Source organism: Ranitomeya variabilis, chromosome 6 (assembly GCF_051348905.1).
Source record: "Ranitomeya variabilis isolate aRanVar5 chromosome 6, aRanVar5.hap1, whole genome shotgun sequence".
NCBI classification, from domain to species: Eukaryota; Metazoa; Chordata; class Amphibia; order Anura; family Dendrobatidae; genus Ranitomeya; species Ranitomeya variabilis.
The window spans coordinates 375466951-375494914 of record NC_135237.1 but is presented as its reverse complement, the minus strand read 5'-3'; positions in this window follow the sequence as shown (position 1 = coordinate 375494914).

Below are 27964 nucleotides of genomic sequence, written 5' to 3'. Positions count from 1 at the left end.
TAAGATTAATTTATAATTCTTGTTTCTGGCTAAAAAAAATACAATTTGGTTTGTTGAACATTTTATATTCTTATCTAATGCCATGTGGTGGCACTGGTGAGTAACAAACAAAATAATTGATCTAAAATAAAAGAACAGTTCCTCTATCTTGAATTAAAACACACATATGTCTATCTATCTATCTATCTATCTATCTATCTATCTATCTATCTATCTATCTATCTATCTATCTATCTATCTATCTATCTCTCATACATATCCATATATCCAAGAAATCAGTTGTTAGCACACTAGTATGCATATCCTATGTGAGTATTTTTCATGCACGAATAACTACTCTAAAACAGTATATTCCATGAAAAATAAACTGAAAATATTTTTAGACCACTAGTAGCTAAACTCTTGATAAAGTAACCTTGTTTGCATATTGTAAGTATGAGCTCTAAGATATATCATGCAAATACTATTGGTTAACATACACAAAACATGATTCTTAGATTACAGATTTTTTTTACCTTGTATTAGTAGAATAATTTGTTGATATTGCATTAAGTACATATATTTTCTAACATGACATGAAATAGCAATCTGTGTAGATGAACCAAAATAACTGAACATATATATATATTAAATTAATAAAATGTATGTATTTTTCTTGTTTCTCTTGAACATATGTGTATAAGCATTGATGATAGAATTAATAAAAATATTGATATTGTATACAATGTGTTCAAGATTAGCAACAAAATCAGAATTATTTTTTTAAAGAACTGCTAATCTATAACCTTATGTTTGGTGTTAGTGTGTCTGTAAATACTCCTAGAAAAATATAATAGCTTTATGGATATTAACCTTTTTTTTACATATTTTTATTATTATATTATAAATTTGAATTGATTTATTTACTACAATGTATTTTTTTAAATCCTTGAGTGACAAATATGTTTTATCAAGACTAGTAATGTAAGGAATATTTCTTAAATGAATATAAAAGCATAAATAATATTATACAAACTGTACATTAAGCTGTAGAATAGTTCAAATAAATATTGAATTCAAGATCTTCACATCATTTAGAAAGATTTACATAATATTTTCATTCAAGTCATTCATTCTGAATAAATGATTAGAAACTGTTCGCAATCAAATTGTCCAAGAAGACTTGTCATCTTGCATACTTGAACCTGCTGTGAGCGGAATTAATCTGCAATTAATTATTAGTGTTTGCATTTTATTATTTGATACATTTTATGATGACCATCAATATGCTACAGTACAGGATCAGTCTTGTAAGGAACTGGTCTGCTAGTAATATCTAGTAATGTGGTCTTACATTATGAGTCTGAATGTATATATTGTGATCAGTAGGTGTCAGTACAGGCAGTGAAAGTTACAGTGAAAGAATTAGGTAAGTAAAAAAAATACTATGAATTTCATAAGACGTGCAAAAAGAAACATGATTAGAAAATGGTGTAGTTACAATAGATTTAGCATTCTATAGGTATCTTCATGGACACCTAAACAACATTTTAAATTTCCAATAATTAATAATTATTGTATCACTATTTTACTGTTCTTATGAAACACAATTTTTTTCATCGGGATAGCAAAAATACAAATTTACAACCCTTCACCCTTATAATAAGCCACCTTGGCAAATTATCTGTATGGCAATTATCACTGGTAGACAAAGAAGTGCAGTCAGCATCTATGTATAATTATTGAACAAGAAGGGGGTTCTTTTGTTACCATAAAATCTTTCCTAAATATCCTTTTTATGTTTTCAAAATTGCACGAAAATAACAACATTTATTTCTTTTCGAGATCCCAGATCTTCTAAATTATAAAGTACCCGTATCATTTATACCGCCGGTGGCCTTTTAATTCAGAATATGTTTTATTAATTTACAGTGTAGCTCCATTTTAATTATTCTATCGATTGTAAGTTAATTGTAATGTGAAAATATATCTAGAAGTATTCTGATTTTTTTTTTTTCGTCTGTACTTAGGTTCCAAATCTTTGCAAACTACAGTCCACACTTGGATAGGAGAATATTTGGTAAGTCTACAAAATCATGTAAAAAGTGAAACAAGATTAAAAAAAAATCCTGTGGGAGTTTATAGCCGGAGGTGATTGAATAGTGATACAAATTGCATTTCAGATTTTGCACCCATACTTTTACCCCAGAAACATTATCAAAATTATTATTATTGTTGTTGTTATTATTATCATTTTTATTACCATTTATTATTGCAACGCAAGTAATATGTGCAGGTAACTATCTGTGGGCAGAGATGTAAAGTACAATTATACTTTTTGCAGAGTTTAGTTCTAGCGGAATTTAGCACTACTGTTGTAAACAACCCAGACATAATAGAGGAAGGTACTGTACTCTATCTGAAAACATAAAACATCATGCAAATTAATGTATGTTTATGATACTTTACCATCACTTCTATATTTTTATGTAATTCAAACAGAACAAATGCTAAAATAAAGCTGCTGTGAAGATAGCCTTAATGAAGTGTGTCCAAGGCCTTGGTATGTGTAGCAGTTCCATATGTCTAGAGATTTTCACTCCTAGAAGGAATGCTGCTAGGGAAGAAAACTAGTTTATATGCAGTCTGATGGAATATGCCACAATATGTTTCTGTCTAATTTAGACCTCTGTGGCAGCCCTATTATGACTTTGTGCAACACAGAGCCTCAATACAGCAATATGTATGACACCTCCGGGTTTTTTACGGGACCCTCTAAAATCAGGAAGCTGGCTGGTAAGGCAGATAAACTGTTTTTTTGACAATTTTATTTACATGAACAAAGTTAATCTTTGCAGCCCCCAAAATGTATTGCTTAGTGTTTACACTAACAAAAAACAATATTTAATGTCCAATGCTCTGGTGTCCTCTTTTTGAGCAAAATCAGTAGACTAGAAAGTATTGGAAGCAGCATACACAGGTACATTTTATTATCTGCTGAAGATTATCATACAAGATTCAAGAAACATATTGCCAAGGTTTTCTCTCCATTGGTGTGTATTAAAATTAAATGCATTATTTACTATTTAATGATACAGTAAATATAAAATGTGCAATCTGTTACATATAATTTGTTCAAATAATTACATCTGCTATGTAAGAATATGATTTTACTTCTTTTGTGGTAGCGAGGCATGTTAATACATTTAGTATTCACATTTAACAGTGCACATTCTTTTTAACAGGCACAAAAGTTTCATTTTTGCATAATTGACATAGCTCTATACGAGTATGATGCATATCTTGAACCAAAATGTACACCTATAAAGCGTGATACTGGGGCATTTTTAGGTAATCATATAGCATCAAAATGGAAAAAATGACATTTTCTGTATTGAAATAATGTTTTAGCTCACCTGTTTGTTTCTTACGTACTCATAATGTAGTGAGACGTACATATATAAATTGGTAACAATCTTTGTTTTGATCATCTAAAAGCAGGCATAAAAGCAAAGAACATAATGACTGCACTTTTAGAAAAAGCTTATTTAACCTTTCAATCTCTTACTGAAAAACATTTTCTGCACCAATCATCCATATGTACATTTTATAATCACCGCAAAAAATAAATTTATGTTTTTAATTTTATATTACTTTTTATTAATGGTGCAAAACAAAATGTTTAGGAATAAAAAGAGAAAGGCATCATTTTGTGTGGAAGTTAACCTTTTCATAATTGCTGGTATTTTGGGCCTTAAAGCCCAGAGCAAAATTTTACTTTTTGGAATGCTGTATTATAAAAATGAATCTTTTCTTGTTATTATGGCTACCTCATTTTTTTAAATCACAGTTAGCCTTCTAATTGTTTAAAAGAAGTGGACAACCCCTTCTTAAATACTTTGTTACACAGTGTAAAAATAAAAGATACACAACTCCAGTGCTAGGTCTCCCAGGGCTTACTTGACATTTTTATGCAACACGAGTAGTTTTGCAAATCATATCCTGCTAATGGCTTAAGGGCTGCTTCAGTCACACTTTCATTGGCTGAACCAAAGAAAATGTGAGAACTGCAACCGAATAGAAACTGCTGATTGGTTACAGTGTTCACATGGCATGAGAATTTAAATACAGTTTTATATTGCCAATGTTCCATGTTACGCAGGCTGGCACTGTATCTCCAGTTACAGGGCAAGTTCAGTCTCTTACTCAAATTTTTCTTGTTACTGGTTGTGATGAGTGAGTATACTCATTACTCGGGTTTCCCCGAGCATGCTCGGGTGGTCTCCAAGTATTTCAGCGTGGTCGGAAATTTAGTTTTCCTCACTGCAGCTGCATGAATTGTTACTGCTAGACAGCCGAATTCATGTGGGGGTTGCCTGTTTGTTAGGGAATTCCCACATATATTCAGCCTGTCTAGCAGCTGCAAATCATGCAGCTGTGTCAACAAAATCTAAATCTCCGAACACGCCAAAATACTCAGAGACCACCCAAGCATGCTCAGGTTAACCCGAGAAATGAGTATAGTCGCTCATCACTAGTTATTGGGCTTGGAATTATAGCCCTAATTACATGGCAAATTCAGCCTCGTGCTTGAACAGCTGAACTGATCTGGGTCTGATAGGAACCAGAGCTCCTGTTCCCAGCACTCGGCAATCACTTGATTGCTGGGTCTGAAGCTGAAAGCCCTGCACCCCTTTCTTAGGCCTCTTTCACACGTCCAGATAATTCCGTTACCGGAGAAATCGGTACCGGAGTTATCCGTGTCCGTGTGTCCGTGTGCTCAAGTGGCACATCAATGTGGCACACGTGCGGCATCCATGTGCCGCCCATGTGCCGCCTGAGGACCACACGGACCGTGCAGGAGAGTCAGCGCTACAGTAAGCGCTGTACCTCCTGTGTGGTGCTGAAGGCGGCATTCATCTCTTCCCCCCCAGCGTTCGCTGGAGAGAAGAGATGAAAGATCATTTTTTTCTTCTTTTTTGTTAAAAAAAAACTTTGCTGGTGTCCTCCCATCCCCAGTGCGCCACCCGGCCCCTTGCAGATGCAGAGAAATACTCACCTAGCTCCCGCGATGTCTCCTCTCTCCTCTCAGTGCTGGCCCCTTCTCCTGTGTGAGCGGTCACATGGTACTGCTCATTACAGTCAGTGAATATTCCCTGACTGTAATGAGCGGTACCACGTGACCGCTCACACAGGGGAAGCTGCCAGCGCAGAGAGGAGAGAGGAGACATCGCGGGAGCTAGGTGAGTATTTCTTCTGCAAGGGGCCAGGCGGCGCACTGGGGGGAGGCAGGGGGCACATGCAAACTTTATTTTTCACAAAAAAAACAAATACTTGAACTTTCATCTCTTCTCTCCTGCGGGGTAGAAGAGATGAATTCCGCCTTCAGCACCACAGCGGGGGGACAGCGCTTAGTGTAGCACAGTTGGAGTTCTATTGTGTATGACAATTGGTTTCCCAATCCCTCAGCTCTCTCCTGATCTTGTGCACCTACTTGCTCAACAATGACATTTTTTTACATCAATTTAAAATTTCTTGGTGGTCTGCAAGTAGTTAATAAATATGTATTGTTATTTAACCCCCTTTCTGCATGCTGACGGGATAGTAGGTCAGCTGACAGACTCCCCCGCTTTGAGGTGGGCTCCGGTGGTGAGCCCATCTTAAAGCTGCGACATGTCAGCTGTTATCAACAGCTGACATGTAGCCGCAATGGGCGCGAGCGGAATCACGATCTGCCTGCACCTATTAACCAGGTAAATGCCACTGTCAAACTCTGACAGCGGCATTTAACAAGCGCCGCTGGCTGCACGGACGGAAGCGCTCGCATCACATGATCGGGGGTCAGTGGTGTATTGCCATAACAACCTAAGGTATCCTTGAGACCACTATGGTTGTTGATGGCAGATCGCTTTGAGTGCCACCCTGTGGTCGGCGCTCACAGCAATGCTGCATTTCTGCTGCATAGAAGTGATCTGTGCTTCACCTCTATGTAGCAGAGGCGATCGTGTAGTGGCAGCTTCTAGCCTCCTATGGAGGCTATTGAAGCATGGCAAAAAAAAAGTGTTTAAAAAAAAAAATATATATATATATATATATATATATATATATATATAAATAAATAAAAGTTCAAATAACCCCCTTTTGCCCCAATCAAAATAAAACAATAAAAAAATTAAACCTACACATATTTGGTATTGCTGCATTTAGAATTGCCCGTTCTATCAATAAAAAAAAGATTAACCTGATCGCTAAACGGCATAGTGAGAAAACAAATCAAAACGCCATAATTAAGGTTTCTGGTCGCCGTGACATTGCATTAAAATGCAATAACGGGCGATCAAAAAAACATATCTGCACAATCGTGGTATCATTAAAAACGTCAGCTCGGCATGCAAAATATAAGCCCTCACTCAACCAGAGATCATGAAAAATAGAGACGCTACGGGTATTGGAAAAAGGTGCAACTTTTTTTTTTTAAGCAAAGTTTGGATTTTTTTTTCACCACTTAGAGAAAAAATAACCTAGACATGTTTGGTGTCTATGAACTCGAAATGACCTGGAGAATTATAATGGTAGGTCAGTTTTAGCATTTAGTGAACCTAGCAAAAAAGCCAAACAAAAAACTAGTGTAGGATTGCACTTATTTTTCAATTTCATCGCATTTGTAATTTTTTTCTCATTTTCTGTTACATAACGTGGTAAAACCAATGGTGTTGTACAAAAGTACAGCTTGTCCTGCAAAAAATAAGCCCTCACATGGCCATATTGACCGAAAAATAAAAAAGTTATGGCTCTGGTAAGAAGGGGGGCGAAAAACGAAAACGAAAAAAGCTTTGGAGGTTAAGGGGTTAAAAAAAAGAAAACACAGAATACAAATAGGTCACTGCTCTGGCCCAGATGAAAAAAAAATGTTATTCAAGATTCAACTATGTATGGCTTAATAAGGACAGCAACAAAAAACATGGTTTATTTGTTTTCTAGTTTAAACATTCTCACAGTTTAACAAATTAGCTCTAAGTGTACCGTATTTTTCGGACTATAAGACGCACCGTAATATAAGACGCACCCCAAATTTGGGGTGAAAAATGTCCGTCTTATTGTCCGAATTTAAGATCTCTTACCTGAGGGCAGGCAGTGGCAGAGCAGGGTCACAGGAGGCATGGTGGTGGCAGAGGTGAGGTGATGCTGAGGTATGGTGAGCGGAACGGAGTGCACCTGAGCAGGGTCCCATCCTGCTTAGGTGGGCGACGCCATGGCCTGGTGTCCATGGGGAGGTTGCTGTGGCGGTGGCAGATGTGCGGTCACTTCCTCAGGTGGCAGCGGCCAGGGTCCCTTCCACATTTGAGGTGACGCCACAGCAGTAGTGAAGGAGAGCAGCAGAGCTGGGTGGTTTTCCTGGTGGCGGCGGGCTTACCGGCATTGTGGCGGCGACAGAGGTGCGGGCATGATGTGGCACGGTGAGCTGTATGGCGTGAGCAGGTCCCATCCATATTTGAGGTGAATCCGCGGCCCGGTATTGATGGAGAGCAGCAGCGCTGGTGAGTTACGGTATTTTCCGGTGGAGGCGGCCATCTTGCTGAGGCCGCGCATGCGCAGATTCACTACTCTGCGTCCCAGGGCTTCAGGAAAATGGCCGCCGTGATCTCCATCTGTGCACGTGCGGCCTCCCGCGGCCATTTTCCTGAAGCCCTGGGACGCAGAGTAGTGAATCTGCGCACGTGCGGCCTCAGCAAGATGGCCGCCGCCACCGGAAAATACCGTAACTCACCAGCGCTGCTGCTCTCCATCAATACCGGGCCGCGGATTCACCTCAAATATGGATGGGACCTGCTCACACCATACAGCTCACCGTGCCACATCATGCCCGCACCTCTGTCGCCGCCACAATGCCGTTAAGCCTGCGTTCCGAATATAAGACGCATCCCCCATTTTCCTCACAATTTTTTTGGGGAAAAAGTGCGTCTTGTATTCCGAAAAATACGGTAATTTGTATAATTTTTTCACATATAATTCATCAAAAATTAAGCCTTATGTCCAGCTACTGTACATCCAAAGAAAATAAAATAAAAGATTTAGGCCTTGAAATATGGTAACAGAAAAATTACCTATTTCAATTTACTGTTCAAATGTACTGTAGTAAAATAAAAAAATATTGTATTAGTTCTGATATATATATATATATATATATATATATATATATATATATATATACAGGGCCGTTTCTTCAACAGGGCGGGCAGGGCGGCCACACGGGGCGCCGTGGGGCCGGGGGGCGCAGGAGAGGCCTCGGGCCCCGGTGGTCCCCTGCCCGCTGCTGCTGCTGTTTAAGGGCTGTCAGGGGCGCGGATGCCGCGCTCAGTGCTGAGCGCGGGCGCGCCCTGCCCGAACTCAGCTGCAAATCTGACAGCTGAGCGGTCAGATCATCGCCTCGCGTCGCCGCGCCCCCCCCCCCGCACCGCACATAATGGTTGCGGCCACCTCGGCGCCGCCACTCACCCATACCTCCCAACCGTCCCGATTTCAGCGGGACAGTCCCGCTTTGGCACCGGGGTCCCGCTGTCCCGCTTCGGGCATTTAAAATCCCGAATTTGCGGCCGCCGGTGAAGCCCCGCCCACTTCCGGGACGTAGAGAGAGCCTGTTTTTTTTTTTTTTTATATAAAAGCTGCCTCCTGACCGCCCGCGCAACACCCCCCCCCCCTCCCGCCCCCTGTGCGGCGCTGCCACGCTGAAGGAGAGAGCCTGCAGCAATCAAGAAGAAAGGTCAGCGATTCACTACCTCTGGCTGTGTGTGCACGGAGCTCCGGCTTCTGCTCTTAGCTGCTATCCCGGCAGAGAAGGAGAGACGGGGGAGGTGCCGGGATAGTGCAGAGCTGTGAGCAGGAGACTGAAGACTTCAGCAGAGAGCTGCACATGGACATCAGCCGCCCCTGCATCACAGAGGAGATTGTGTGTGTGTGATGTGTGTGATGGCTGCGTGTGTGTGTGTGTGATGGCTGGGTGTGTGTGTGTGATGGCTGTGTGTGTGTGATGGCTGCGTGTGTGTGTGTGTGATGGCTGCGTGTGTGTGATGGCTGCGTGTGTGTGTGTGATGGCTGTGTGTGTGTGATGGCTGCGTGTGTGTGTGTGTGATGGCTGCGTGTGTGTGTGTGTGATGGCTGCGTGTGTGTGTGTGATGGCTGCGTGTGTGTGTGATGGCTGCGTGTGTGTGTGTGATGGCTGCGTGTGTGTGTGTGATGGCTGCGTGTGTGTGTGATGGCTGCATGTGTGATGGCTGCGCGTGTGTGTGTGTGTGTGATGGCTGCGTGTGTGTGTGTGATGGCTGTGTGTGTGATGGCTGCGTGTGTGTGTGATGGCTGCGTGTGTGTGTGTGATGGCTGCGTGTGTGTGATGGCTGCGTGTGTGTGATGGCTGCGTGTGTGTGATGGCTGCGTGTGTGTGATGGCTGCGTGTGTGTGTGATGGCTGTGTGTGTGTGATGGCTGCGTGTGTGTGATGGCTGCGTGTGTGTGATGGCTGTGTGTGTGTGATGGCTGTGTGTGTGTGATGGCTGTGTGTGTGTGATGGCTGTGTGTGTGTGATGGCTGTGTGTGTGTGATGGCTGCGTGTGTGTGATGGCTGCGTGTGTGTGTGATGGCTGCGTGTGTGTGTGTGTGTGATGGCTGCGTGTGTGATGTCTGCGTGTGTGTGTGATGGCTGCATGTGTGTGATGGCTGCGTGTGTGTGTGTGTGTGATGGCTGCGTGTGTGTGTGTGATGGCTGCGTGTGTGTGTGTGTGATGGCTGCGTGTGTGTGTGTGTGATGGCTGCGTGTGTGTGTGATGGCTGCGTGTGTGATGCATTTGTGTCAAAGCTGCATGTGTTTGTGAGCTGCGTGCGTGTGAGCTGCGTGCCTGTGTGTGAGCTGCGTGCCTGTATGTCATTATACAGTATGGAGCATCATGTGTGGTCATTATACAATATGGAGCATCATGTGCGGTCATTATACAGTATGGAGCATCATGTGCGGTCATTATACAGTATGGAGCATTATGTGTGGCCATTATACAGTATGGAGCATCATGTGCGGTCATTATACAGTATGGAGCATCATGTGCGGTCATTATACAATATGGAGCATCATGTGCGGTCATTGTACAGTATGGAGCATCATGTGCGGTCATTATACAGTATGGAGCATCATGTGCGGTCATTATACAGTATGGAGCATCATGTGTGGCCATTATACAGTATGGAGCATCATGTGCGGCCATTATACAGTATGGAGCATCATGTGTGGCCATTATACAGTATGGAGCATCATGTGCGGCCATTATACAGTATGGAGCATCATGTGCGGTCATTATACAGTCTGGAGCATCATGTGCGGTCATTATACAGTCTGGAGCATCATGTGCGGTCATTATACAGTCTGGAGCATCATGTGCGGTCATTATACAGTCTGGAGCATCATGTGCGGTCATTATACAGTCTGGAGCATCATGTGCGGTCATTATACAGTCTGGAGCATCATGTGCGGTCATTATACAGTATGGAGCATCATTTGCGGTCATACAGTATGGAGCATCATGTGCGGTCATTATACAGTATGGAGCATCATGTGCGGTCATTATACAGTATGGAGCATCATGTGGGGTCATTATACAGTATGGAGCATCATGTGCGGTCATTATACAGTCTGGAGCATCATGTGCGGTCATTATACAGTATGGAGCATCATTTGCGGTCATACAGTATGGAGCATCATGTGTGTTCATTATACAGTATGGAGCATCATGTGCGGCCATTATACAGTATGGAGCATCATGTGTGTTCATTATACAGTATGGAGCATCATGTGCGGTCATTATACAGTATGGAGCATCATGTGCGGTCATACAGTATGGAGCATCATGTGTGTTCATTATACAGTATGGAGCATCATGTGTGGCCATTATACAGTATGGAGCGTCATGTGTGTTCATTATACAGTATGGAGCATCATGTGTGGCCATTATACAGTATGGGGCACTGTGTGGCCATATTTTTTTGTTTATAATTATTGTATATGAAACAGTGTGATCGGCAGTGCTAAATGGGTGTGGTTGGGATGTGGATATGGGTGTGACTAATTATGAATGGGTGTGGTCAGAGGCGTGGCCTAAAATTTGCCGCGGCGCGCAAAGCGCGCCGCAAACTTTGTCCCTCTTTCCCATCTTCAAAAGTTGGGAGGTATGACTCACCTCCGCTCCGCGCTGGATGAACAGCGAGAATGAACAGCCAGGATGAGGCAGCTCGGCCACTCCCACACTGATAGCAGGGGCGCCGCGCTCTCGGCTGAGCACGGGCGCTCCCTGAGACAGTGATCAAAGAGCTAAGCACACACACTATCACTGTCAGACTAGGCTGCCTGGCTGTTGCCAATTTCAATGCTGGACAGGACAGGCTGCAGTCTAGTCTGACAGTGGTAGCAGTATAGCAAAAATGCCCACCCCCTGCCTATGGATTAGTCCTTCCCTTCCCAGCAGCCCCATTTAGCAGTCTGAGCGCGCTCAGACTCAGAGGGCAGAGGGCACTGACACACTGAACAGGTGAGGGGGTCTGAGGGATGGGATGGGTTGGGCTAGCCTTTTTTTTTGGATGGGGACCCCCACACCTGCCCCCCCCCCAACCACCCTTGGGGCATGCTGATTTGGCATGCCCCACAGCATGAAACCCGGGAGGGGGCCCAGCTGACTTACCTCATCTTTGGCAGTCTGGTGGCATCCTCACCCAGGCGAGAAGTGTTGGAAAGAGTTATGGCAGTAACTGTATACCTGGCAACCAATAATTTAGCTTTTCGAGGATCGTCAAATACATTGTTTACACCAAATAATGGACATTTCCTTGGGCTTATAGAGCTTCTTGGAAAATTTGAACCAGTAATGAGAGATCATTTAAAACGAATTACTTCCCAGGAAATCCATACACATTACTGTGGAAATTTAATTCAAAATGAAATTATCTGCTTGATGGCCTCTCAGGTGAAGAAATGTATTCTAGAAAAAGCCAAAAGATCTAAGTATTTTTCAATAATGTTGGACTGCACACAAGATGCAGGTCACACTGAACAGTTGTCATACACCTTAAGATTTGTTGATATAGATGATGATCACGTAGCAATAAAGGAACATTTTATTGGCTATCGTCCTGCTACTGATACATCTGGGGAAAGTCTCGCCAATCTCCTTTTAGAAGAGATTAGTAAATGTGACCTGGAATTAGAAAATGAACTGGCAGAAAAGCTGAATTATTCGGAAGCTATTAATGCTTTTGCAGCGGCTAAATCTAGAAGAGTCAGTTTCTCATAAATCTGCAACCTACAATTTTTAGGATCTGTTTCCAAAATAATTAATAGATATTATTTACCTACAACTTTGTTCTCACCGTTAATAATTAGCATACTTGTCCCTTTTCCCCAAGTTCTATATAAGTTAAAGGCAAATTATAATTTATTAAAAAAAGGGAAGATACAAGCCTGCTCTCTATTTATTACTCAAGCCCACAAAAATAATGTTTATTATTTTCGGTGCCGGGGGGGGGGGGGGGGGGGGGGAGAAATTTCCTACTCTCGCCCTGTGTCATTTTTGGGCTAGAAACTGCCCTGTATATATATATACAGTACAGACCAAAAGTTTGGACACACCTTCTCATTTAAAGATTTTTCTGTATTTTCATGACTACAAAAATTGTACATTCACACTGAAGGCATCAAAACTATGAATTAACACATGTGGAATTATATACTTAACAAAAAAGTGTGAAACAACTGAAATTATGTCTTATATTCTAGGTTCTTCAAAATAGCCACCTTTTTCTTTGATGACTGCTTTGCACATTCTTGGCATTCTCTTGATGAGCTTGAAGAGGTAGTCACCGGGAATGGTTTTCAGTTCACAGGTGTGCCCCGCCAGGCTTAATAAGTGGGATTTTCACAGTCATGAAAATACAGAAAAATCTTTAAATGAGAAGGTGTGTCCAAACTATATATATGTGTATATATATATATATATATATATATATATATATATATATATATATATAAACACTGTATATATATATATATATATATATATATATATATATATATATATAGTGGGGAACATAATTATTTAATACACTGCTAATTTTGCAAGTTTTTCCACCTACAAAGAATGGAGAGGTCTGCAATTTTCATCGTAGGTACACTTCAACTTTGTGACACAGAATCAAGAGATAAAAACCAGAAAATCACATTGTAAGATTTTTGAACAATTAAATTTCATATTTTACGAGAAATAATTATTTGATCACCTACCAACCAGCAAGAATTTTTGCTCTTACAGACATGTTAGTTTTTCTTTAAGAAGACCTCCTAATCTGCACTCATTACCTGTGTTAATTGCATCTATTTGAACTTATTACCTGTATAAAAGACACCTGTCCACATGATCAATCAATCACATTCCAACCAGTTACCCCCATGGCCAAGACCAAAAAGCGTTTCAAGGACACCAAGGACAACATTGGCTGGGATGAGCTACAGAACAATAGTCAAGTAGCTTGGTGAGAAGGCAAAAAATGTTGGCACAATTATTTGAAAATCAAAGAAACATAAGATGATTGTCAATCTTCCTCGGTCTGGTGCTCAATGCAGGATCTCGCCTCGTGGGTGAGGGATGATTCTGAGTAAGGTCAGGAATCAGTCCAGAACTACACAGGAGCACCTGGTGAATGACCTGAAGAGAGATGGGACCACAGTCTCAAACATTACCATTAGTAATATACTATGTCATCATGGATTAAAAGCCTGCAGGGTATGCTAGGTCCTCCTGGTCTCGACAGCACATGTCCAGGCCATTTGAAGTTCACCAATGACCATCTGGATAACCCAGAGGAGGAATGGAAAAAGGTTATGTGGAAAAATGAGACCAAAATAGAACTTTTTGGTATCAGTTCTATTCACCATGTTTAGAGAACGAAGAAGGATGAGTATAACCCCAGGAATACTGTCCCAACATAAAACATGGTGGGGGAAACTTCATACTTTCAGGGTTCTTTTCTTTTCTGCAAAGGGGACACGACAACTGTATCATATTGAAGAGAGGATGAATAATGTCATGTATCCTGAGATTTTGATGAACAACCTTCTTCCCTCAATAAGAGCATTGAAGATGGGTCGTGGCTGGGTTTTCCAGAATGACAATGACCCAAAATACACAGCCATGGCCACTAAGAAGTGTCTCTGTAAGGAGCGTTTCAAGGTCATGGAGTGGCCTAGCCGGTCTCCAAACCAGAATCCAATAGAAAATCTTTGGAGGGAGCTGAAATTCAATGTTGCCCAGCGACAGCCCAAAAACATGAAAGATCTGAAGAAGATGTGTATGGAAGAGTGGGCCAAAATCCCTGCTGACAGTGTGTGCAAACTTGGTCAAGAACTACTAGAAAATTCTGACCTCTGTAATTGCAAGCAAAGGTATCTGTGCCAGTTATTAAGTTCTGTTTTTCTTTTGTATGAAATACTTATTTTATGCTATAAAATGCAAATAATTATTTAAAAATCATACAATGTGATTTTCTGAATTTTTTCTAAGTTTCTGTCTCTCAAAGTTTAGGTGTAGCTAGGATAAAAATTACAGACCTCTCCATTTTTGTAGGTGGGAACACCTGCAAAATCAGCAGTGTATTTTCCCCACTGTACATGTACAATACTGTGCAAAAGTTTTAGACGGATGTGAAAAAATTGCTGCAAAGTAAGGTTGTTTTAAAAAAATAGAAGATAATTGAGATAATGAAACTAATATGATTGGAAGTATTTTGAGTGGGATCTCATGAAATTTGCAGACCCTGGCAAATGCAATCAATTTTGTATTTGGTTCACCCAAAGCGTCAAAACATTACCCACAATCGTATTACACATTTCAAGATATTACTTTTGAATAATTCCTTGCAGATGTCACATCACATGGTATAGCACAGCCAATTAGGAGAGACAAATATAGCCTTTATAATAGGTTATGGAATAAAGCAGCTATTTCAGGGTGATTATAGGATAGTTTGTGTTAGGAGCCGGGATTCTTCCACTGCACAGGGTAGATTCCAAGCCTTGCCTTCATCAGCGGTCTCCCATTGAGCTTTAGCTGCTGTGGGTGCTGCTGAGCATAGACGTCAGCCTCAGCATGTTGCTCAGGCTCATGCTGTTTGATTACTGCTGGCTTTTCAGCCAAGCCTAGGGTAAACAGTGATAGGCAGTGATGAGCGAACGCTTTGGAGACTAAGCCCAGAAATCACCCTACTGAGCATGCTCATGATGTGGCGACATCTCATTGGTGGTCAGTTGTCAGCTGCTCTGGTGATGTGGCAGCTCCAGATTGGTCCACGAGCAAGGTCCTGTTCGTCTGGACATTAGCTGATCATCTAAAAGGGTCTCAGAGGTGCACACTGGTGCGCTAGTATCAATCTCTTTACATGTGTGTACGGGACTTTGTACCAGTGTGGTCATTTCCAGCATGTGCTCAGGGTCAGTAGAAAGCCATTAGAATTCTGGTTCTCCGGAGAGGAGTTTGTCTGTATGAATTCAGGGCTGGCGTTTAGCCATTAGAATTCCGGCACCTCTGGAGAGGAGTTGGTTCAGTGCACTTTCTGACTGTGTGACCACTGGCTGCCTTTTACCCAGTTAGCGGGTTACGCTCCCCTCTGATGTTAACAGGGGTTGTGTTTAGCGCCATACCTGCTCTGTTACTGTGTGCGAGTGACACAGCTCTACTGCAGATCATGTGCTCAGGGTTGGCGGTAATCTACTAGAATTCCGGTTTTCCAGAGAGGAGATTGTCTGAATGAATTCAGGATTGGCATCTAGTCATTAGAATTCTGGCACCTCCGGAGAGGAGTTGGTTGAGTGATGTTGCTGACTGTGTGACCACTGATTGCTTTTTACCCCATGATTGAGCTTCGTTCCCCTGTGAGGTTAACAGGGATTGTATCTAGCGTCACTCCTATTCCATTTCTATGTGCGAGTGACACAACTCTATAGCAGAGCATCTTTTCCATTACTGTGTGTGAGTGACAAAGCTCTATTGCAGAGCAACTATTCCGTTACTGTGTGCGAGTTACACAGCTCTATTGCAGAGCATCTATTCTGCTACTGTGTGCGAGTGATACAGTTCTATTGCAGAGCATCTATTCCGTTTCTGTGTGCAAGTGACACAGCGTCATGTGCTGTTCACTGAGTGATGTTTAACTCAGCATGTGCAAGCAATCTCTCGCTGTGTGTTCCGTCATTGTTCACACTAGCTGAAGTTTTACATCTCTGCACGGTGGACCCCGGGTTGCGATTGCACTTCTCTATTAAATTTATTTATTGCAATCTGCCAACCCTAAAAGTAGGAGTATGACAAAACTCATAGCTCAGTCATAGAGATAGAGAAAAAGCTCTAAAACATTGGATAAATATTCCAGAAATATCCCAGTCCATACAAGACAATCAAGCATTGGGGTGCTCGGGTATTCTTATTTCTCTATCTACAGTCGTGGGAGCTTGAGCATCATGCTCGAGTCTTCACCCTGCATATTTTGTGGCTGTTACACAGCCAATATAAATCTGGGAATTGCTTGTCATACACGCTATTGCTGTGGCCATGTCAGCTACTGACATTACTGTGATTGGTCGGCCGTATCGCTTCATCAACTCTGCCTGAACTGCTTCTAGTGGAGAGTGCACCAAGCATCACATCACATCACCCGGTACACTCTCCACTGGAAGCAGTTCAGGCAGAGTTGATCTAAGAGGGAGATCCTAGATTATACCAGGCATATAGACAGTTTTTATTTCTATTGCAGTACTTGTATAAGCTTCTGCACATTAAAACAAAAGTAATTTTCAGGGCTACATACTGTCCTTTCTCTTGTAAAACCACTGTTAACTGCATTCATTGAAGGGATGAAGGAAAGACAGTTTGGGATCAGAGGCATATAGGCAAGGTTTTCAATCTTTCTATAGATGTGCTATTGCTGCAATCTAAAAATAATATTCCTTTTCAGGGCTAAATATTTTCTTTTCTCTATTCATACCTGAAAGTTTGCAGGTATATATTATATTATATACCTAATTTAAAATGCGCAACATGTGAAGTAAGGGACTGGGAAGTGGACGTGCTGCCGATTATGCATGCAGAGGCCAAGGCAGTAGGCCAGGTGTTCCCACTCCATTTTAATGCTGTTTCCATCCATTTCAGCATTTTTCCTGCCACCTCAGCCTCAGGGTTAAGAATTGTTCATTTACTGATCCTCAGTATTCACATTGGTTGATTACTGGTATTTTAAATTGTTGTACCATATCAATAAAGTTTTCATTTTTTATAATTGATGACGTTATGTCTATTTATGGGGCATCGTGCTCTTTTTAAGTTTATAGGATAATATTCATGTGGGAGTTTGCCCCTACCCCTCCCTTGTAAATTGCTATGGGCACTTTTTGCAGAAAGGAGTGGTACATTTATGAATGTATCCGCAAGGTCGGTCTTTGTTGTAAATTTATATTTGCTTAAATGCAGCCCCAAACTTGCTAAGAACCTCCACCATGCTTTACCATTGCCTGCAGAAATTAATTATTGTACTGCTCTCCAGCCTATCAGCAAACAAAATACATTTTTTTACAGTCAAATATTTCAAATTTTAACTCATCAGCCCTGACCGCCTGCTGACGTTTTTTTGCACATCAGTTCCTATGTTTTCATGCAAAGTATAGTCACTTGGCCTTGTTTCCATGTTGAAGCTATGGCTTTTTGGTCACAGCTCTTCCATTAAGACTACCACTGGCTAAACTTCTCCAAATAGATGATTGGTGAAACTTGGTCACACTGATTGCTGCCAGTTCTAGGCTGATGGCATTGCTGGATGTCTTCTGATTTTGAAGTAAAGTAAGCATGAGGTGTCTTTTATCTGCTGAATTAATTTGCTTGGCTCATCATTGTATCTGCAGTCCTTAATGTTGCCCAATTCTTAGTAATTCTTCAAAAGAGTTTAAACAGCACATCTTGAAAATGCAACCAGACTTTTCTGATCAAATATAACTACTTTTTGTTTTGCTCCTGTGCTCCATTTTGCCATAGTGTATGTCGTGTGACATGACATAGTCTTCAACAGACTTACTTTTGCAGTATAGTTTGGCTGTTCCCCACCCAGTTTTGTACACAGCTGTTTCTGATTCAGTTAATTACTTTATTTCACCCCACTTTTGAAAATGATGATCATTATCACCTGTTTGCTTTAACTAGTTACTCAGACATGAATCTATGCAAGTTTACCTAGAATAATCTATGCTGTTTTGTAACAAAGAGTGGTCATACCAAATATTGATTAGATTTTTATCTCTTTTTTGTTTGTTCACTTTGTATTTGTTAAAGGCAACCTGTTATCTGATACTTGCCCATAGTTTGGGTAGCATGTATCAGCCACTGGATGTTGGATCACAGCCATGTATGTTTGTTATAACATATGCAAATTGCCTCTTCAGAGAAAAAGAAGACTTGAACTCAATAGCGCCACCTGTTGTAAGTAGCGATCCTACAAGTCACAATCAACCCTTTAACGAGTCTTGCAATATGACTTAGGATAAAAGCCAACTCAGTATCTCAATTTGCAGACACTGTGATTTGGGCTGTTGGCCCTCGTCAGAGCGGTTTGTTAGGTGAGGGGCTCTGGACTGAGGTCTAAGGTTTCTCCTTGTGGAGAGAGACATACCAGCTCTGGCTTGTCAAGGTAAGGAGGCTTATTTGCCATGCAGTGCTCCCCTGGGAAATTTAATATGCAAATTGCCTCTACAAACTTTTGACTAGCCATACAGGCAGGTCCTCGTTGGCTACTCCCCATCCACTGACAGTGACTGACAAGTCTCTGCCTGCGTGCGAATATAGGCAGAGGCTGCTCAGTCACTGTAAGCAGAAGGGTAGACGCCGCCAGGGACACACCTGCACAAGTAGCCACCCACGTGACTCGGTCCCCCGGAGGCTATTAAAAGTATGTCATTCTCTGAAATGCCTCAGTCTTCATACAGTCAGTGGCTGATAAAAGCTACTCATGGCTTGGGCAGCATGTATCAGTTGACAGGTTCCCTTTTATTGATAAAAATTAAATATTAACACTTCCATTTTAGAAAGCATTTTTCTGCACCAGCCTCAAACTTTTGCACTGTATGTAAAATAATAATATGTAGACAAGTGCATGAAACATCTTTATAGATCCAAGGTATCAAGCTTGGCACAAAAGAGTGCAATATGGTTTTTAGTCTCCTCAAAAAAAGCAAAAATTCTTAACTGTGCAGTCTGAGTTCTAGCATATTATTATACTACAGGACTGAAAGTTATGGCAATATACATAGAGCGTTTGGTAGCTACTGCACACGAGGTTCATACAAACCAGAAAAAACTGTCACCATACTCCGAGCATCCACTTTTCTTCTTTGAGACAGCTCATACAGCTTCACCCAAACACTGGTGAGTGTTTGATAAACATTTTTGGGATGGAAGCGTAGCCTTGCACACTATACTTTGTTTTGTAACTTAAATGATACAAATAAATAATTCTCTATCAAAAAATGGCCAGGTTCAATCTATATTTTATTTAAGGAATGGAACCTTATCCGGGCACCTGCTTATCCTAGGAGTGGATATACCAGCGGACCACACGAGGGGCATACTAACCAACAAAAGCTCTCACTTTACTACTAGTATCCAGTCTTCTGCTTTGAGACCGCTCATACTGCTTCACCCAATTGAAATATAAATAAAAAAATCTTCTCGGATGTGGCTAAACTGTGACTTTGGTGCATCAATCATTGCGCAGCCAAAGATCACAGTAATAATAATAATAATAATAATAATAATAATAATTTTATTTATATAGCGCCAACATATTCCGCAGCGCTTTACAAATTATAGAGGGGACTTGTACAGACAATAGACATTACAGCATAACAGAAATCACAGTTCAAAATAGATACCAGGAGGAATGAGGGCCCTGCTCGCAAGCTTACAATCTATGAGGAAAAGGGGAGACACGAGAGGTGGATGGTAACAATTGCTTTAGTTATTGAGACCAGCCATAGTGTAAGGCTCGGGTGTTCATGTAAAGCTGAATGAACCAGTTAACTGCCTAAGTATGTAGCAGTACAGACATAGAGGGCTATTAACTGCATAAAGTGTATGAGAACATGATGCGAGGAACCTGATTATGTTTTTTTTTTTTTTTTTATGATAGGCCACACAGGGATCGTTAGGTTAATGCATTGAGGCGGTAGGCCAATCTGAACAAATGAGTTTTTAGGGCACACTTAAAACTGTGGGGATTGGGGATTAATCGTATTAACCTGGGTAGTGCATTCCAAAGAATCGACCCAGCACGTGTAAAGTCTTGCAGACAGGAGTGGGAGGTTCTGATTATTGAGGATGCTAACCTGAGGTCATTAGCGGAGCGGAGGGCACGGGTAGGTTGGTAGACTGAGATCAGAAAGGAAATGTAGGGTGGTGCTGAGCCATGGAGTGCTTTGTGGATGAGGGTAGTAGTTTTGTACTGGATTCTGGAGTGGATGGGTAGCCAGTGTAATGACTGGCACAAGGTAGAGGCATCGGTGTAACGGTTGGTGAGGAATATGATCCTGGCAGCAGCATTCAGGACAGATTGGAGCGGGGAGAGTTTGGTAAGAGGGAGGCTGATTAAGAGAGAGTTACAATAGTCAAGACGAGAATGAATAAGTGAAACAGTAAGAGTTTTTGCAGAGTCGAAAGTAAGAAAAGGGCGAATTCTAGAAATGTTTTTGAGATGCAGATAAGAAGAGCGAGCCAGTGATCGGATGTGGGTGGTGAATGAAAGCTCGGAATCAAGGATGACCCCAAGGCAGCAGGCATGTTGCTTTGGAGTAATGGTGGAACCGCACACGGAGATGGCAATGTCAGGCAAAGGTAGGTTAATAGAGGGAGAGAACACGAGGAGTTCAGTTTTTGACAGGTTCCGTTTCAGATAGAGGGAGGACATGATGTTAGAGACAGCGGTGAGACAATCACTGGTGCTTTCTAAAAAGGTCGGCGTGATAACAGGAGAAGAAGTGTATAATTGGGTGTCGTCAGCATAGAGATGGTACTATACAGTATAAGGCCATTTTCACATTTTTCAGTTTTGCAGCATTTTTTTTCACCAGCCAAAACTTGTTCTCTTAGCAGTAAAAACACTACTTTACTATTAAAATTAAATTTTGCAGCTTTTCTGTGGTGTTTTTCTCTGCATTTTTGAAGAAATGTTTGCCATAATTTTAGTGTGGATTACTTGCGTGATTTGTCTACAGTTCATGTTTAATAAAGTGTTGCAAAAGTGCTGAAAAAAAACACTTTTTTACATTTCTGCAGAATTTTTACACTTTATTATTATTTTCTATGAGTGAAAAAATGCTGCAATATACCTGAAAGAATTGACATGCTGCAGATTTGAAAGACTCTGCAGTTTTCCAATTCAGTGAAGAAAAACAAACAAGCATGTGCATAAGATTTCTGAAATCTCATAGCTTTTGCTGGTACTGTAAAAAGCAGCTTTTAGATGGCATAAAAATGAAGCAAAAGCGCAACGTGTGAACATAGCCTAAGGTGCTATATTGCAAAATCATGAAATTGAACATGGTTACAATGTTGCCATGCTCTTGTCAAGCAAGTAGCAAAAACTCTAGCAGGTCTGTGTTTTTTGTATTTTTTATGGTATACATTAAAAGTGATAAATAAGATTATTTTACAATATTTAGGTCACGACCATTGGAATTTCAGTAAGTGAAAAAAAGAGAAATTCATCTGGAGATAATTAAACATTACCAAAAATCTACAGCAAATCTTCCACATTTGAATGTTGTTATAAATTGCACTTAAAGGGAAGGTGCCACATTTTATTTTTTGAATTAAAAATGATTGTTTATATAAACAATTATTTTTAATATAAATTTACTTTATTAACTTTAACATTTTTTTTATTATAAAATTTTTTTCAGCCACTGGGCACCACCATTTTGCTTTGCAGGAGTGTAAGTGTAGCTGCACAACACTTACACTCTGCAAATACGGCAGCCCTGGGCATAGACATCTGCGGTCGGCATCCGACCCTATACTTTACATTGAGCTGCTCTCTGCTGTGATCTGGCCATGCCCCCTGAGCCGCCCACACCACAGCAGAGGCAGGAGATCAGTGCCATCTTTCTGGAGCTCACAGTGCATCTGTGAGCTCCACTTGAGAGCCCTGCTGTTATAGGCGGAGGAGACCAAGGACGGCACAGGAGGGAGAAAGGAGTAGTGTCAGCAGCAGTGAAGTAATATCGGTGGGGGAGGGGGAGAGATAATCTAATCCTCTCCTTTGTGATGCTGACTCTGAGCAGTGTATCTCCTCCCATGTGTGTTACTGTGCTGACTGTATCTAATCCTATCCTGTGTGATACTGACAGGCCTGTGTATCCAATCCTCTCCTGTGTGATGCTGTCTGCTGAGCCTTGTATCTAATCCTACCCTGTGTGATACTGTGCTGAGACATGAATCTAATTCTCTCCTGTGGGATACTGTGTGCTGAGCTGTGTATCTAATCCTACCCTGTATGATACTGTGCTCAGACATGTATCTAATCCTCTCCTGTGTGATGCTGTCTGCTGAGCCATGTATCTAATCCTATTCTGTGTGTTACTGTGTGCTGAGCCATGTATATAATCCTATTCTGTGTGTTACTGTATGCTGAGCTTTGTGTCTAATCCTCTCCTGTGTGATACCGTGCTGAGCTGTGTATCTAATCCTACCCTGTGTGATACTGTCTGCTGAGCCATGTATCTAATCCTACCCTGTGTGATACTGTGCTGAGATGTGTATCTAATCCTCTCCTGTGAGATACTGTGTGCTGAGCAGTGTATCTAATCCTATTCTGTGTGTTACTGTGTGCTGAGCCATGTATCTAATCCTATTCTGTGTGTTACTGTATGCTGAGCTGTGTGTCTAATCCTCTCCTGTGTGATACTGTGCTGAGCTGTGTATCTAATCCTACCCTGTGTGATACTGTGCTGAGACATGTATCTAATCCTCTCCTGTGGGATACTGTGCTGAGCCGTGTATCTAATCCTACCCTGTGTGATACTGTGCTGAGACATGTATCTAATCCTCTCCTGTGGGACACTGTGTGCTGAACCGTGTATCTAAACCTATTCTGTGTGTTACTGTATGCTGAGCCGTGTATCTAATCCTACCCTGTGTGATACTGACTGAGCTGTGTATCTAATCCTATCCTGTTTGATACCATGCTGAGACGTGTATCTAATCCTCTCCTGTTGGATACTGTGTGCTAAGCCGTGTATCTAATCCTATTCTGTGTGTTACTGTATGCTGAGCCGTGTATCTAATCCTCTCCTGTGTGATACTTTGCTAAGACGTGTATCTAATCCTCCCCTGTGTGATCCTGACTGCTGAGCAGTGTATCTAATCCTATCCTGTGTGATACTGACTGAGCTGTGTATCTAATACTATCCGGTGTGAAACTGACTGCTGAGCTGTGTATCTAATCCTCCTATGTGTGATACTGACTGCTGGGCCATGTATCTAATCCTCTCCTCTCCCCCCTGTTATGTCTGATCTATATGGCGGTATTATGTGTGAAGTATATGGCGGTATTATGTGTGATCTATATGGCGGTATTATGTGAGAACACTATGGCATCATTATTTGCGATCTATATGATGGTATCATGTGAGAACTATAGGACAGTATTATGTGTGATCTGTATGACGGTATTATGTGAGGAGGGGAATGGGGTCTTTGCATTCAAAGTCTGGATCAAAACAGGCCATCAATCAGCAGAAATGTTTCCTGGATTTCTGTGGAGCAGACAAGCAGTCGGTCCATCCATGTGTATAAAAGACAGCGCTCTATGTACAATTTCTGGCTGCTCCGCGCACCGAACAGGGTGCCCCCCCATAGACCAGCACACTGCTCTCCTGAAATATTCTGTGCTCCTGTCACCCTGCTCCCTCCACCATATATCTCCCAGAATCCTTGCTGCCTGCCATCCTTGGTGACTGTCTACTTGTCAGTATAACTTTGCAGTCACCAACAAAATGGCTTCTCACTGTGTTCACAGCCATGTCAGCAGACTCCGCCCATAATTACTGCAGTGCAGTAATGTGAGCTAGTTGTACACTAGGTTTTTATCAAATTTTGTTAGCTGCTCCCCCTAGTTTTTAATAGTGGAAATGCCAAACCTTTTAAAATTATTTTTTATATTTTACTAAATTATAAACAAATTACAATACTTTGTAAGAAAATGTAACATTAATTCTTTACATTTTTTCAATCGCTGTAAAAAAAATTTTTTTGATGGCACCTTCCCTTTAAGTTCTATAATGCTTCATGTAAATTGCAGAGATGAGAGGAACATCTGGAAATTAAATTTGCTGACTTCACCAAATTTTCCCCCAAAATTTCATTTGCGGCAAATAAATTTGTGCAAATTTCAATACTGAAACGCTAAGGCTACTTTCACACTAGCGTTAACTGCAATACGTCGCAAATGCGTCGTTTTTGCGAAACGCCGCATCCAGCAAAAGTTTTTGCTGGATACGTTGTTTCGTCATAGAGTAACATTAGCGACGCATTTGCGACGCATTTGCGACGCATTTCCAAACGGTGAATGCGTTTGGCGGCGTTTGGGCGTATGGTAGCGGTCCGTCGGGAGAAAAAAACGTTACATGTAACGTTTTTTGCTCCCGACGGTCCGCTTTTTCCGACCGCGCATGCGCAGTCGGAACTCCGCCCCCACCTCCCCGCACTTCCCCGCACATCACAATGGGGCAGCGGATGCGTGGGAAATATGCATCCGCTGCCCCCGTTGTGCGGCGGAGACCACACTAGCGTCGGGAACGTCGGCCCGACGCGCAGCGACGGGTTGTTCCCGACGCTAGTGTGAAAGTAGCCTTAGTATTGCTCAGAAAATTCACAGGAGGGGAGAGGAGAAAGAGAGCGAGAAAGTGAGAACCCCACTGACCACAAGAGCTTATACTTTGCAGGTGAGAAAGATAACCCCGCTCATGACAAAAGATTATACTTGACAGGAGAGAGAGAGGACCCTAACAGCTTACACCATACTGGCGAGAGTGAGAGAAAAGACCCCTCTGACCATAAGAATTTACAGAGTATGGAAAAGATAAACAGAAAAAGAGGATACCCACTAACCTTAACCCCTTCGCGACATGCCCCGTACTATTACTGTGCATGTCGTGTCTCCCCCTTTGATGTGGGCTCCGGCACTGAGCCCACATCAAAGTCGCGACATGTCAGCTGTTATGCACAGCTGACATGTGTGCGCAATAGTGGCAGGTGGAATCGCGATCCACCTGCCGTTATTAACCAGTTAAATTCCGCTGTCAAACGCTGACAGCGGAATTTAACTACTGCTTCCGGCCGCGCGGCCGGAAATGAGCGCATCGTCGACACCCGTCACATGATCGTGGGTCAGCGATGCATCAGGATAGTAACTATAGATGTCCTTGAGACCTCTATGGTTACTGATGCCGGCCAGCTGTGAGCACCACCCTGTGGTCGGTGCTCATAGCAAGCCTGCAATTCAGCTACATAGCAGCGATCTGATGATCACTGCTATGTAGCAGAGCCGATCCAGTTGTGCCAGCTTCGAGCCTCCCATGGAGGCTATTGAAGTATGGCAAAAGTTAAAAAAAGTTTTAAAAAATATGAAAAAAATAAAAAAAATATAAAAGTTTAAATCACCCCCCTTTCGCCCCATCCAAAATAAAACAATAAAAAAAATCAAACATACACATATTTGGTATCACCGCATTCAGAATCGCCCGATCTATTAATAAAAAAAGCATTAGCCTGATCGCTAAACAGCGTAGCGAGAAAAAATTTCGAAACGCCAGAATTACGTTTTTTTGGTTGCCGCGACATTTGTTTAAAATACAATAACGGGCGATAAAAAGAACGTATCTGCACAAACATGACATCATTAAAAACAGCAGCTTGGCACGCAAAAAATAAGCCCTCACCCGACCCCAGGTCACGAAAAATGGAGACGCTACGGGTATCGGAAAATGGCGCATAGATAAAAAATAACCTAGACATATTAGGTGTCTATGAACTCGTAATGACCTAGAGAATCACAATGGCAGGTCACTTTTAGCATTTAGTGAACCTAGTAAAAAAGCCAAACCAAAACAAGTGTGGGATTGCACTTTTTTTGTAATTTCACCACACTTGGAATTTTTTTCCCATTTTCTAGTACAATGCATGGTAAGTGCAACTGGTCCCGCAACAATTAAGCCCTCACATGGCCATATTGACGAAAAAATGAAAAGTTATGGCTCTGGGAAGGAGGGGAGCGAAAAACGAAAACGCAAAAACGAAAAAGGGCTGCAGCGTGAAGGGGTTAAGAGCTTACACTTAACAGGCAGGAGAGAGGATCCCTCTGACCCTAAGAGCTTACCATCTATAGGAGAAGTAGAGAGAGGACCTCGCTTACATTAAGTGCTTACAAACTACAAAAGATGTAGACTTAGGCCGAAGTCACACTTACTGCATAAAAAATCGGTCCGATTTTGATGGCTGAAAATTGCACAAATGTTCCCGAACAGTAATCCGTATGCCATCTGTGTGCAATGCGAGGATGTAATTTCCCCGCATCTAGTACACATTGTGACATCCATATGGGATCTGTATGCAATGCAATTTTACCATGAGCTTTTACATACAGCAGTTTTCTCTATGTAAAAGCTCATGTTAAAATTGCATTGCATACGGATGCCATACGGATGTCACACTGATGGTCTGTGTGGTGTGTGAGTTTTTCTCGCACCCATAGGCTTGCATTGGCGAGTCTTTGCCGAGATACGCTGACAATCGCAGCATGCTGCGATTTCACTCAGATCCTGAATACGGCCGAGAAAACAATGGATGATAGGAGCTGCCCCATAGATTAACATTGGGCCGAGTGCTATGAAATTCTTTATCGCATAGCACTCATCCTTATTACTGTCTAGTGTGACTCCGGCCTTACCCAGTAACTCTGAAGAAGGAAAATGACTTTGCCGTACATTCTGTTCCGCACTGGAAACTGCTGGTCTCAGATGGCCCAGGTAATGACCACCATTCTACTTGGTATGATAATCTGTAAAGGTACCTTCACACGAAACGACTTTACAACGAGAACGACAACGATCCGTGACGTTGCAGCGTCCTGGATAGCGATATCGTTGTGTTTGACAAGCAGCAGCGATCTGGATCCTGCTGTGATATCGCTGGTCGGAGCTAGAAGTCCAGAACTTTATTTGGTCGTCAGATCGGCGTGTATCGTCGTGTTTGACAGCAAAAGCAACGACGCCAGCAATGTTAAACATGGAGCTAACGACCTGTGAGAACGATAAGTGCGTCACCGCTACGTCACAGGATCGCTCCTGCGTCGTTCTGGAGCTGCTGTGTTTGACATCTCTACAGCGATGTAAACAGCGACGCTGCAGCGATCAGATCGTTGTCGTTCTCGTTGTAGAGTCGTTTCGTGTGAAGGTACCTTAAGATGTCATACCTGCAGGGCATTTTATGAAGCCCCCTTAGCAGCATAAATTGACATTAATCTGTTCTCTTCAGTAGTGTGGGAATGGGGCTGCAGAGGTTGATTTTTTTCTGTGAACTGTGAATCGGATTACACAATGATCGAATTTGCATAAAACTGCAAATTTCAGGAAATTCCACGGATCAATACGCTCATCCCTAGTTAGTTGATTTTATTATTTATTTGTGTTAATTTGTTTCAAGTAATTTTGGCATGCAAAGAAATTGATAGCACAACGTTTTTGTTTTTGACTGAATGTGCTGCCCTAAAAACAATAATGTATGAGTTCAGTGAGTGGAACTTCTTTTATACCTCTAATGGCCTCTGATTTTAGACAGAGAAATAATTTAAATGTTTTTCCCCAATAGAAT